The sequence below is a fragment of the Oncorhynchus keta genome, chromosome 35 (genome assembly GCF_023373465.1).
Source record: "Oncorhynchus keta strain PuntledgeMale-10-30-2019 chromosome 35, Oket_V2, whole genome shotgun sequence".
Lineage (NCBI taxonomy): Eukaryota > Metazoa > Chordata > Actinopteri > Salmoniformes > Salmonidae > Oncorhynchus > Oncorhynchus keta.
In genome coordinates, this window is record NC_068455.1 from 6,069,064 (window position 1) to 6,083,522 (window position 14,459).

General features: G+C 49.3%; 1 pseudogene across 1 annotated transcript in view; it reads left to right on the forward strand.

Moving 5' to 3' along the window:
- The first annotated feature begins 9,020 nt into the window (after positions 1-9,020).
- LOC118381924 (alpha-actinin-1-like) overlaps positions 9,021-14,459 on the forward strand; it is a 76,856-nt pseudogene continuing 71,417 nt past the window's right edge. The window contains exons 1-3 of the transcript XR_008091451.1: positions 9,021-9,044; positions 10,199-10,220; positions 10,710-10,796. The product of XR_008091451.1 is annotated as an alpha-actinin-1-like (transcript). The remainder of the gene's footprint in view (positions 9,045-10,198; positions 10,221-10,709; positions 10,797-14,459) is intronic.

Genomic DNA, 14,459 nt, shown 5'->3' on the forward strand with positions numbered 1-14,459 from the left:
TGGGATTAGTGACAGGACAGGGGGTGGGAGGTTGGGATTGGTGACAGGACAGGGGTTGGGATTAAGTTTAGTGACAGGACAGAGGTTGGGATTAAGTTTAGTGACAGGACAGAGGATAGGAGGTTGGGATTAGTGACAGGACAGGGGATAGGAGGTTGGGATTAGTGACAGGACAGAGGATAGGAGGTTGGGATTAGTGACAGGACAGGGGGTGGGAGGTTGGGATTAGTGACAGGACAGAGGATGGGGTTAGTGGCAGGACAGGGGGTGGGAGGTTGGGATTAGTGTCAGGACAGAGGATAGGAGGTTGGGATTAGTGACAGGACAGAGGATGGGGTTAGTGATAGGACAGGGGGTGGGAGGTTGGAATTAGTGTCAGGACAGAGGATAGGAGGTTGGGATTAGTGACAGGACGGGGTGGGAGGATGGGATTAGTGACAGGATAATGCCAGATCTTTAAATGGAATGAACAGGATTTATGGTTCCCTCCCCCAGCTGGATGTTTGTTCAGTACATCCCTAATCTCACCATATTGACAGTCTGTTTTCTTGAACTATTGTCTTGAACTATTGTGTTCTTATGTACCATTAAACTTGAAGCCCCTGGCCTGATGTTATATCGTGTCAGTGTTTTATATGATGTGACATGTGGTGAGTTCACTTCCTGTTGGAAGTGAACTGGTTCCAGTTCAGTGGGTAACTAACTGCCCTAGATTAGAGGAACACATGGTTAGTTTGGGAGGAGAGGAGAGGCAGTGGTTAGTTTGGGAGGAGAGGAGAGGCAGGGTGACTTACAGGGAGGAGAGGAGAGGCAGTGATTAGTTTGGGAGGAGAGGAGAGGCAGGGTGACTTACAGGGAGGAGAGGAGAGGCAGTGATTAGTTTGGGAGGAGAGGAGGAGGCAGTGATTAGTTTGGGAGGAGAGGAGAGGCAGTGATTAGTTTGGGAGGAGAGGAGAGGCAGTGATTAGTTTGGGAGGAGAGGAGAGGCAGGGTGACCTACAGGGAGGAGAGGAGAGGCAGGGTGACCTACAGGGAGAAGGAGGGTGATTAGTTTGGGAGGAGGGGAGAGGCAGTGATTAGTTTTGGGGAGAAGCAGGGTGATTACAGGGAGAAGAGGAGAGGCAGGGTGACCTACAGGGAGGAGGGGAGAGGCAGGGTGATTACAGGGAGGAGAGGAGAGGTAGGGTGACCTACAGGGAGGAGAGGAGAGGCAGTGATTAGTTTGGGAGGAGAGAGGCAGGTGATTACAGGGAGAAGAGGAGAGGCAGGGTGACCTACAGGGAGAAGAGGAGAGGCAGGATTGACCTACAGGGAGAAGAGGAGGAGGCAGGGATGACCTTGGGAGGAGAGGAGAGGCAGGGTGATTAGGGGAGGAGAGGAGAGGCAGTGATTACCTTTGGGAGAGAGGAGGAGGCAGTGATTCCAGGGAGGAGAGGAGAGGCAGGGTGATTAGTTTGGGAGGAGAGGAGAGGCAGGGTGACCTACAGGGAGGAGGGGAGAGGCAGGGTGACCTACAGGGAGATGGGGAGAGGCAGTGTGACCTTGGGAGAGGAGAGGCAGTGATTAGTTTGGGAGGAGAGGAGGAGGCAGTGATTAGTTTGGGAGATGAGGAGAGGCAGGGTGACCTAGTTTGGGAGGGGGAGAGGCAGGGTGACCTTGGGAGAGGGAGAGGCAGGGTGACCTACAGGGAGGAGGGGAGAGGCAGTGATTAGTTTGGGAGGAGGGGAGAGGCAGTGATTAGTTTGGGAGGAGAGGAGAGGCAGTGATTAGTTTGGGAGGAGAGGAGGAGGCAGTGATTAGTTTGGGAGGAGAGGAGAGGCAGGGTGACCTACAGGGAGGAGAGGAGAGGAGAGGCAGGGTGACCTACAGGGTGACCTACAGGGAGAAGAGGAGAGGCAGGGTGACCTACAGGGAGAAGAGGAGAGGCAGGGTGACCTACAGGGAGAAGAGGAGAGGCAGGGTGACCTACAGGGAGAAGAGGAGAGGCAGGGTGACCTACAGGGAGAAGAGGAGAGGCAGGGTGACCTACAGGGAGAAGAGGAGAGGCAGGGTGACCAACAGGGAGAAGGGGAGAGGCAGGGTGACCTACAGGGAGAAGAGGAGAGGCAGGGTGACCTACAGGGAGAAGAGGAGAGGCAGGGTGACCTACAGGGAGAAGGGGAGATGCAGGGTGACCTACAGGGAGAAGGGGAGAGGCAGGGTGACCTACAGGGAGAAGGGGAGAGGCAGGGTGACCTACAGGGAGGAGGGGAGAGGCAGGGTGACCTACAGGGAGAAGCAGGGTGACCAACAGGGAGAAGGGGAGAGGCAGGGTGACCTACAGGGAGAAGGGGAGAGGCAGGGTGACCTACAGGGAGAGGGGAGAGGCAGGGTGACCTACAGGGAGAAGCAGGGTGACCAACAGGGAGAAGGGGAGAGGCAGGGTGACCTACAGGGAGAAGGGGAGAGGCAGGGTGACCTACAGGGAGAAGAGGAGAGGCAGGGTGACCTACAGGGAGAAGGGGAGAGGCAGGGTGACCTACAGGGAGGAGGGGAGAGGCAGGGTGACCTACAGGGAGAAGAGGAGAGGCAGGGTGACCTACAGGGAGAAGAGGAGAGGCAGGGTGACCTACAGGGAGAAGGGGAGAGGCAGGGTGACCTACAGGGAGAAGGGGAGAGGCAGGGTGACCTACAGGGAGAAGCAGGGTGACCTACAGGGAGAAGGGGAGAGGCAGGGTGACCTACAGGGAGAAGGGGAGGGGCAGGGTGACCTACAGGGAGAAGGGGAGAGGCAGGGTGACCTACAGGGAGAAGCAGGGTGACCTACAGGGAGAAGAGGAGAGGCAGGGTGACCTACAGGGTGAAGGGGAGAGGCAGGGTGACCTACAGGGTGAAGGGGAGAGGCAGGGTGACCTACAGGGAGAAGAGGAGAGGCAGGGTGACCTACAGGGAGAAGGGGAGAGGCAGGGTGACTTACAGGGAGAAGGGGAGAGGCAGGGTGACCTGCAGGGAGATGGGGAGAGGCAGGGTGACCTACAGGGTGACCTACAGGGAGAAGAGGAGAGGCAGGGTGACCTACATGGAGAAGCAGGGTGACCTACAGGGAGATGGGGAGAGGCAGGGTGACCTACAGGGAGAAGAGGAGAGGCAGGGTGACCTACAGGGAGAAGGGGAGAGGCAGGGTGACCTACAGGGAGATGGGGAGAGGCAGGGTGCCCTACAGGGAGATGGGGAGAGGCAGGGTGACCTACAGGGAGAAGGGGAGAGGCAGGGTGACCTACAGGGAGATGGGGAGAGGCAGGGTGCCCTACAGGGAGATGGGGAGAGGCAGGGTGACCTACAGGGAGAATAGGAGAGGCAGGGTGACCTACAGGGTGCCCTACGGCTCCCCCCCATCTGGAAACCTGCCTGACTAACCGGTGTCTGTATGTAGCCTCTACTGTATATAGCCTGTCTTTTTACTGTTGTTTTATTTCTTTACTTACTTATTGTTCACCTAATACCTTTTTTGCAGTATTGGTTAGAGCCTGTAAGTAAGCATTTCACTGTAAGATGAAACACCTGTTGTATTCAGCATTTCACTGTAAGATGAAACACCTGTTGTATTCAGCATTTCACTGTAAGGTCTACTACACCTGTTGTATTCAGCATTTCACTGTAAGGTCTACTACACCTGTTGTATTCAGCATTTCACTGTAAGGTGAAACACCTGTTGTATTCAGCATTTCACTGTAAGGTCTACTACACCTGTTGTATTCAGCATTTCACTGTAAGGTCTACTACACCTGTTGTATTTAGCATTTCACTGGGTCTACTACACCTGTTGTATTCAGCATTTCACTGTAGGGTCTACTACACCTGTTGTATTCAGCATTTCACTGGGTCTACTACACCTGTTGTATTCAGCATTTCACTGTAAGGTCTACTACACCTGTTGTATTCAGCATTTCACTGTACAGGTGAAACACCTGTTGTATTCAGCATTTCACTGTAGGGAAACACCTGTTGTATTCAGGGTTTCACTGTAGGGAGACACCTGTTGTACTCAGCATTTCACTGTAGGTCTACTACACCTGTTGTATTCAGCATTTCACTGTAAGGTCTACTAGGGTTGTATTCAGCATTTCACTGTAGGTGAAACACCTGTTGTATTCAGCATTTCACTGTACAGGTGAAACACCTGTTGATTCAGCATTTCACTGTAAGGTCTACTACACCTGTTGTATTCAGCATTTCACTGTAAGGTGAAACACCTGTTGTATTCAGCATTTCACTGTAGGGAAACACCTGTTGTACTCAGCATTTCACTGTAAGGTCTACTACACCTGTTGTATTCGGCATTTCACTGTAGGTCTACTACACCTGTTGTATTCGGCATTTCACTGTAGGTCTACTACACCTGTTGTATTCAGCATTTCACTGTAAGGTGAAACACCTGTTGTACTCATCATTTCACTGTAAGGTCTACTACACCTGTTGTATTCAGCATTTCACTGTAAGGTGAAACACCTGTTGTATTCAGCATTTCACTGTAAGGTCTACTACACCTGTTGTATTCAGCATTTCACTGTAAGGTCTACTACACATGTTGTATTCAGTATTTCACTGTAAGGTCTACTACACCTGTTGTATTCAGCATTTCACTGTGAGGTCTACTACACCTGTTGTATTCAGCATTTCACTGTAAGGTGAAACACCTGTTGTATTCAGCATTTCACTGTAAGGTCTACTACACCTGTTGTATTCAGCATTTCACTGGGTCTACTACACCTGTTGTATTCAGCATTTCACTGTAAGGTCTACTACACCTGTTGTATTTAGCATTTCACTGTAAGGTCTACTACACCTGTTGTATTCAGCATTTCACTGTAGGTCTACTACACCTGTTGTATTCAGCATTTCACTGTAAGGTCTACTACACCTGTTGTATTCAGCATTTCACTGTAAGGTGAAACACCTGTTGTATTCAGCATTTCACTGTAAGGTGAAACACCTGTTGTATTCAACATTTCACTGTGAGGTCTACTACACCTGTTGTATTCAGCATTTCACTGTAAGGTGAAACACCTGTTGTATTCAGCATTTCACTGTAAGGTGAAACACCTGTTGTACTCATCATTTCACTGTAAGGTCTACTACACCTGTTGTATTCAGCATTTCACTGTAAGGTCTACTACACCTGTTGTATTTAGCATTTCACTGTAAGGTCTACTACACCTGTTGTATTCAGCATTTCACTGTAAGGTCTACTACACCTGTTGTATTCAGCATTTCACTGTAAGGTCTACTACACCTGTTGTATTCAGCATTTCACTGTAAGGTCTACTACACCTGTTGTATTCAGCATTTCACTGTAAGGTGAAACACCTGTTGTATTCAGCATTTCACTGTAAGGTGAAACACCTGTTGTATTCAGCATTTCACTGTAGGTGAAACACCTGTTGTACTCAGCATTTCACTGTAAGGTCTACTACACCTGTTGTATTCAGCATTTCACTGTAAGGTCTACTACACCTGTTGTATTCAGCATTTCACTGTAGGTGAAACACCTGTTGTATTCAGCATTTCACTGTACAGGGAAACACCTGTTGTATTCAGCATTTCACTGTAGGTGAAACACCTGTTGTATTCAGCATTTCACTGGGTCTACTACACCTGTTGTATTCAGCATTTCACTGTAAGGTGAAACACCTGTTGTATTCAGCATTTCACTGTAAGGTGAAACACCTGTTGTATTCGGCATTTCACTGTAAGGTCTACTACACCTGTTGTATTCGGCATTTCACTGTAAGGTCTACTACACCTGTTGTATTCAGCATTTCACTGTAAGGTGAAACACCTGTTGTACTCATCATTTCACTGTAAGGTCTACTACACCTGTTGTATTCAGCATTTCACTGTAAGGTGAAACACCTGTTGTATTCAGCATTTCACTGTAAGGTCTACTACACCTGTTGTATTCAGCATTTCACTGTAAGGTGAAACACCTGTTGTATTCAGCATTTCACTGTAAGGTGAAACACCTGTTGTACTCAGCATTTCACTGTAAGGTCTACTACACCTGTTGTATTCGGCATTTCACTGTAAGGTCTACTACACCTGTTGTATTCGGCATTTCACTGTAAGGTCTACTACACCTGTTGTATTCAGCATTTCACTGTAAGGTGAAACACCTGTTGTACTCATCATTTCACTGTAAGGTCTACTACACCTGTTGTATTCAGCATTTCACTGTAAGGTGAAACACCTGTTGTATTCAGCATTTCACTGTAAGGTCTACTACACCTGTTGTATTCAGCATTTCACTGTAAGGTCTACTACACATGTTCTATTCAGTATTTCACTGTAAGGTCTACTACACCTGTTGTATTCAGCATTTCACTGTGAGGTCTACTACACCTGTTGTATTCAGCATTTCACTGTAAGGTGAAACACCTGTTGTATTCAGCATTTCACTGTAAGGTCTACTACACCTGTTGTATTCAGCATTTCACTGTAAGGTCTACTACACCTGTTGTATTCAGCATTTCACTGTAAGGTCTACTACACCTGTTGTATTTAGCATTTCACTGTAAGGTCTACTACACCTGTTGTATTCAGCATTTCACTGTAAGGTCTACTACACCTGTTGTATTCAGCATTTCACTGTAAGGTCTACTACACCTGTTGTATTCAGCATTTCACTGTAAGGTGAAACACCTGTTGTATTCAGCATTTCACTGTAAGGTGAAACACCTGTTGTATTCAACATTTCACTGTGAGGTCTACTACACCTGTTGTATTCAGCATTTCACTGTAAGGTGAAACACCTGTTGTATTCAGCATTTCACTGTAAGGTGAAACACCTGTTGTACTCAGCATTTCACTGTAAGGTCTACTACACCTGTTGTATTCGGCATTTCACTGTAAGGTCTACTACACCTGTTGTATTCGGCATTTCACTGTAAGGTCTACTACACCTGTTGTATTCAGCATTTCACTGTAAGGTTAAACACCTGTTGTACTCAGCATTTCACTGTAAGGTCTACTACACCTGTTGTATTCGGCATTTCACTGTAAGGTCTACTACACCTGTTGTATTCGGCATTTCACTGTGAGGTCTACTACACCTGTTGTATTCGGCATTTCACTGTGAGGTCTACTACACCTGTTGTACTCATCATTTCACTGTAAGGTCTACTACACCTGTTGTATTCAGCATTTCACTGTAAGGTCTACTACACCTGTTGTATTCAGCATTTCACTGTAAGGTGAAACACCTGTTGTACTCATCATTTCACTGTAAGGTCTACTACACCTGTTGTATTCAGCATTTCACTGTAAGGTGAAACACCTGTTGTATTCAGCATTTCACTGTAAGGTGAAACACCTGTTGTATTCAACATTTCACTGTGAGTCTACTACACCTGTTGTATTCAGCATTTCACTGTAAGGTGAAACACCTGTTGTACTCATCATTTCACTGTAAGGTCTACTACACCTGTTGTATTCAGCATTTCACTGTAAGGTCTACTACACCTGTTGTATTCAGCATTTCACTGTAAGGTGAAACACCTGTTGTACTCATCATTTCACTGTAAGGTCTACTACACCTGTTGTATTCAGCATTTCACTGTAAGGTCTACTACACATGTTGTATTCAGTATTTCACTGTAAGGTCTACTACACCTGTTGTATTCAGCATTTCACTGTGAGGTCTACTACACCTGTTGTATTCAGTATTTCACTGTAAGGTCTACTACACCTGTTGTATTCAGCATTTCACTGTAAGGTCTACTACACCTGTTGTATTCAGCATTTCACTGTGAGGTCTACTACACCTGTTGTATTCAGTATTTCACTGTAAGGTCTACTACACCTGTTGTATTCAGTATTTCACTGTAAGGTCTACTACACCTGTTGTATTCAGTCTTTCACTGTAAGGTTAAACACCTGTTGTACTCAGCATTTCACTGTAAGGTCTACTACACCTGTTGTATTCGGCATTTCACTGTAAGGTCTACTACACCTGTTGTATTCGGCATTTCACTGTGAGGTCTACTACACCTGTTGTATTCGGCATTTCACTGTGAGGTCTACTACACCTGTTGTACTCATCATTTCACTGTAAGGTCTACTACACCTGTTGTATTCAGCATTTCACTGTAAGGTCTACTACACCTGTTGTATTCAGCATTTCACTGTAAGGTGAAACACCTGTTGTACTCATCATTTCACTGTAAGGTCTACTACACCTGTTGTATTCAGCATTTCACTGTAAGGTGAAACACCTGTTGTATTCAGCATTTCACTGTAAGGTGAAACACCTGTTGTATTCAACATTTCACTGTGAGGTCTACTACACCTGTTGTATTCAGCATTTCACTGTAAGGTGAAACACCTGTTGTACTCATCATTTCACTGTAAGGTCTACTACACCTGTTGTATTCAGCATTTCACTGTAAGGTCTACTACACCTGTTGTATTCAGCATTTCACTGTAAGGTGAAACACCTGTTGTACTCATCATTTCACTGTAAGGTCTACTACACCTGTTGTATTCAGCATTTCACTGTAAGGTCTACTACACATGTTGTATTCAGTATTTCACTGTAAGGTCTACTACACCTGTTGTATTCAGCATTTCACTGTGAGGTCTACTACACCTGTTGTATTCAGTATTTCACTGTAAGGTCTACTACACCTGTTGTATTCAGCATTTCACTGTAAGGTCTACTACACCTGTTGTATTCAGCATTTCACTGTGAGGTCTACTACACCTGTTGTATTCAGTATTTCACTGTAAGGTCTACTACACCTGTTGTATTCAGTATTTCACTGTAAGGTCTACTACACCTGTTGTATTCAGTCTTTCACTGTAAGGTCTACTACACCTGTTGTATTCAGCATTTCACTGTAAGTTCTACTACACATGTTGTATTCAGCACTTCACTGTAAGGTCTACTACACCTGTTGTATTCAGCACTTCACTGTATTTTGTGTAAAACGTAAATCGCTGCACGCAGCCCTCCTGAAGAGAAATAACATTAAATCACGTTTATTATGCTGACAGAGGCATCGAATGCAGTAGCTAGAACCAGGGCGGAGTAGCTAGAACCAGGGCAGAGTAGCTAGAACCAGGGCGGAGTAGCTAGAACCAGGGCGGAGTAGCTAGAACCAGGACGGAGTAGCTAGAACCAGGGCGGAGTAGCTAGAACCAGGGCAGAGTAGCTAGAACCAGGGCAGAGTAGCTAGAACCAGGGCGGAGTAGCTAGAACCAGGGCGGAGTAGCTAGAACCAGGGCGGAGTAGTTAGAACCAGGAGTGGGCACTCGGCACAGCAGCTACGTAGGCATGTAGGAGTACTGTAGTGCGTGTAGGAGTACTGTAGTGCGTGTAGGAGTTCTGTAGTGCATGTAGGAGTACTGTAGTGCATGTAGGAGTACTGTAGTGCATGTAGGAGTTCTGTAGTGCATGTAGGAGTACTGTAGTGCATGTAGGAGTACTGTAGTGCATGTAGGAGTACTGTAGTGCATGTAGGAGTACTGTAGTGCGTGTAGGAGTACTGTAGTGCGTGTAGGAGTACTGTAGTGCGTGTAGGAGTACTGTAGTGCATGTAGGAGTACTGTAGTGCGTGTAGGAGTACTGTAGTGCGTGTAGGAGTACTGTAGTGCGTGTAGGAGTACTGTAGTGCAATGTAGGAGTACTGTAGTGCGTGTAGGAGTACTGTAGTGTGTAGGAGTACTGTAGTGCGTGTAGGAGTACTGTAGTGCGTGTAGGAGTACTGTAGTGCGTGTAGGAGTACTGTAGTGCGTGTAGGAGTTCTGTAGTGCGTGTAGGAGTTCTGTAGTGCGTGTAGGAGTACTGTAGTGCGTGTAGGAGTACTGTAGTGCGTGTAGGAGTACTGTAGTGCGTGTAGGAGTACTGTAGTGCGTGTAGGAGTACTGTAGTGCGTGTAGGAGTACTGTAGTGCGTGTAGGAGTACTGTAGTGCGTGTAGGAGTACTGTAGTGCGTGTAGGAGTACTGTAGTGCGTGTAGGAGTACTGTAGTGCGTGTAGGAGTACTGTAGTGCGTGTAGGAGTACTGTAGTGCGTGTAGGAGTACTGTAGTGCGTGTAGGAGTACTGTAGTGCGTGTAGGAGTACTGTAGTGCGTGTAGGAGTACTGTAGTGCGTGTAGGAGTACTGTAGTGCGTGTAGGAGTACTGTCCAGTGCGTGTAGGGTACTGTTGTGCCTGTCCAGGAGTACTGTAGTGCGTGTAGGAGTACTGTAGTGCCTGTCCATAGGAGTACTGTAGGCCTGTCCACAGGAGTACTGTAGTGCCTGTAGGAGTACTGTAGTGCGTGTAGGAGTTCTGTAGTGCGTGTAGGTACTGTGTGCGTGTAGGAGTACTGTAGTGCGTGTAGGAGTACTGTAGTGCGTGTAGGAGTACTGTAGTGCGTGTAGGAGTACTGTAGTGCGTGTAGGAGTTCTGTAGTGCGTGTAGGAGTACTGTAGTGCGTGTCCATACTGTAGTGCGTGTAGGAGTACTGTAGTGCGTGTAGGAGTACTGTAGTGCCTGTCCAGGAGTACTGTAGTGCGTGTAGGAGTTCTGTAGTGCGTGTAGGAGTACTGTAGTGCGTGTAGGAGTCAGATCAATGTTATTTCACCAGCAATGAAATCATAAACCTGATATACATCAAATGGCACAGTGAAACTATAACTCGCACTGTCAATGTGACCTCAGGCTAACCTTTCCTCTCCTCTCCTGCAGAGATCGTCGACGGCAATGCTAAAATGACCCTGGGAATGATCTGGACCATAATCCTTCGCTTCGCCATCCAGGACATCTCTGTGGAAGGTACCAGGATGTAGATGTCCTCCTCTGACTTCTTCTTATTTATAACACACTATAAAGGCTTATTCATGCTTACAACACGTTATAAACGCATTATGTCCACATGGGTACAATCCATACGGGTACTTGGCCTGTCCATACGGGTATTTGGCCTGTCCATACGGGTATTTGGCCTGTCCATACGGGTACTTGGCCTGTCCATACGGGTACTTGGCCTGTCCACAGGGGTACTTGGCCTGTCCATACGGGTACTTGGCCTGTCCACAGGGGTACTTGGCCTGTCCATACGGGTACTTGGCCTGTCCATACGGGTACTTGGCCTGTCCACAGGGGTACTTGGCCTGTCCACAGGGGTACTTGGCCTGTCCATACGGGTACTTGGCCTGTCCACAGGGGTACTTGGCCTGTCCATACGGGTACTTGGCCTGTCCATACGGGTACTTGGCCTGTCCACAGGGGTACTTGGCCTGTCCACAGGGGTACTTGGCCTGTCCATACGGGTACTTGGCCTGTCCATACGGGTACTTGGCCTGTCCATACGGGTACTTGGCCTGTCCACAGGGGTACTTGGCCTGTCCACAGGGGTACTTGGCCTGTCCATACGGGTACTTGGCCTGTCCATACGGGTACTTGGCCTGTCCATACAGGTACTTGGCCTGTCCACAGGGGTACTTGGCCTGTCCATACGGGTACTTGGCCTGTCCATACAGGTACTTGGCCTGTCCACAGGGGTACTTGGCCTGTCCATACGGGTACTTGGCCTGTCCATACAGGTACTTGGCCTGTCCACAGGGTACTTGGCCTGTCCATACGGGTACTTGGCCTGTCCATACGGGTACTTGGCCTGTCCATACGGGTACTTGGCCTGTCCATACAGGTACTTGGCCTGTCCATACGGGTACTTGGCCTGTCCATACGGGTACTTGGCCTGTCCATACGGGTACTTGGCCTGTCCATACGGGTACTGGGCCTGTCCATACGGGTACTTGGCCTGTCCATACGGGTACTTGGCCTGTCCATACGGGTACTTGGCCTGTCCATACGGGTACTTGGCCTGTCCACAGGGGTACTTGGCCTGTCCATACGGGTACTTGGCCTGTCCATACGGGTACTTGGCCTGTCCATACGGGTACTTGGCCTGTCCACAGGGGTACTTGGCCTGTCCACAGGGGTACTTGGCCTGTCCATACGGGTACTTGGCCTGTCCATACGGGGTACTTGGCCTGTCCATACGGGTACTTGGCCTGTCCATACGGGTACTTGGCCTGTCCATACGGGTACTTGGCCTGTCCATACGGGTACTTGGCCTGTCCACAGGGGTACTTGGCCTGTCCACAGGGGTACTTGGCCTGTCCATACGGGTACTTGGCCTGTCCACAGGGGTACTTGGCCTGTCCATACGGGTACTTGGCCTGTCCATACGGGTACTTGGCCTGTCCACAGGAGTACTTGGCCTGTCCACAGGGGTACTTGGCCTGTCCATACGGGTACTTGGCCTGTCCATACGGGTACTTGGCCTGTCCATACGGGTACTTGGCCTGTCCACAGGGGTACTTGGCCTGTCCACAGGGTACTTGGCCTGTCCATACGGGTACTTGGCCTGTCCATACGGGTACTTGGCCTGTCCATACGGGTACTTGGCCTGTCCACAGGGGTACTTGGCCTGTCCATACGGGTACATGATGGCCTGTCCATACAGGTACTTGGCCTGTCCACAGGGGTACTTGGCCTGTCCACAGGGGTACTTGGCCTGTCCATACGGGTACTTGGCCTGTCCATACGGGTACTTGGCCTGTCCATACGGGTACTTGGCCTGTCCATACGGGTACTTGGCCTGTCCATAGGGTACTTGGCCTGTCCATACGGGTACTTGGCCTGTCCATAGGGTACTTGGCCTGTCCATACGGGTACTGGGCCTGTCCATACGGGTACTATACCTGTCCATATAGGTAATATGGCCTGTCCATACGGGTACTATGGCCTGTCCATACGGGTACTTGGCCTGTCCACAGGGGTACTTGGCCTGTCCATACGGGTACTTGGCCTGTCCATACGGGTACTTGGCCTGTCCACAGGGTACTTGGCCTGTCCATACGGGTACTTGGCCTGTCCATACGGGTACTTGGCCTGTCCACAGGGAATACTTGGCCTGTCCATAATATACCTGTCCATATGGTGACTTGGCCTGTCCATACGGGTACTGGGCCTGTCCATACGGGTACTATGGCCTGTCCATGATAGGTATATACCTGTCCATACGGGTACTGATGGCCTGTCCATACGGGTACTTGGCCTGTCCACAGGGGTACTTGGCCTGTCCATACGGGTACTTGGCCTGTCCATACGGGTACTTGGCCTGTCCACAGGGGTACTTGGCCTGTCCATACGGGTACTTGGCCTGTCCATACGGGTACTTGGCCTGTCCATACGGGTACTTGGCCTGTCCATACGGGTACTTGGCCTGTCCACAGGGGTACTTGGCCTGTCCATACGGGTACTTGGCCTGTCCATACGGGTACTTGGCCTGTCCACAGGGGTACTTGGCCTGTCCATACGGGTACTTGACCCCCTACAGCCTCTCCTTTTAAAACCCCCCTACAGCCTCTCCTTTTAAAAACCCCCTACAGCCACAAATGTGATTAGTTTGAACTGGCTCAGCAGTCCAGGTGAAGGATATGTGTCAAACCGGAACCAATCCTATGTCACAGCACGATTTTAACTAACTCATTTCTCATTGATTTGTTTTTCCGCCTTCAACCTCCCTTCTCCTCACTTCTGCTCCTCTCCTCTTCCCCTCTCATCCCTTCTCCTCCCTTCTGCTCCTCTCCTCTTCCCCTCTCATCCCTTCTCCTCACTTCTCCTCTTCCCCTCTCATCCCTTCTCCTCCCTTCTCCCCACTTCTGCTCCTCTCCTCTTCCCCTCTCATCCCTTCTCCCCACTTCTGCTCCTCTCCTCTTCCCCTCTCATCCCTTCTCCTCCCTTCTGCTCCTCTCCTCTTCCCCTCTCATCCCTTCTCACTTCTGCTCCTCTCCTCTTCCCCTCTCATCCCTTCTCCTCACTTCTCCTCTTCCCCTCTCATCCCTTCTCCTCACTTCTGCTCCTCTCCTCTTCCCCTCTCATCCCTTCTCCTCACTTCTGCTCCTCTCCTCTTCCCCTCTCATCCCTTCTCCTCACTTCTCCTCTTCCCCTCTCATCCCTTCTCCTCCCTTCTGCTCCTCCCCTCTTCCCCTCTCATCCCTTCTCCTCCCTTCTGCTCCTCTCCTCTTCCCCTCTCATCCCTTCTCCTCACTTCTGCTCCTCTCCTCTTCCCCTCTCATCCCTTCTCCTCACTTCTCCTCTTCCCCTCTCATCCCTTCTCCTCCCTTCTGCTCCTCCCCTCTTCCCCTCTCATCCCTTCTCCTCCCTTCTGCTCCTCCCCTCTTCCCCTCTCATCCCTTCTCCCCACTTCTGCTCCTCTCCTCTTCCCCTCTCATCCCTTCTCCTCACTTCTGCTCCTCTCCTCTTCCCCTCTCATCCCTTCTCCTCACTTCTCCTCTTCCCCTCTCATCCCTTCTCCTCACTTCTCCTCTTCCCCTCTCATCCCTTCTCCTCCCTTCTGCTCCTCCCCTCTTCCCCTCTCATCCCTTCTCCTCCCTTCTGCTCCTCTCCTCTTCCCCTCTCATCCCT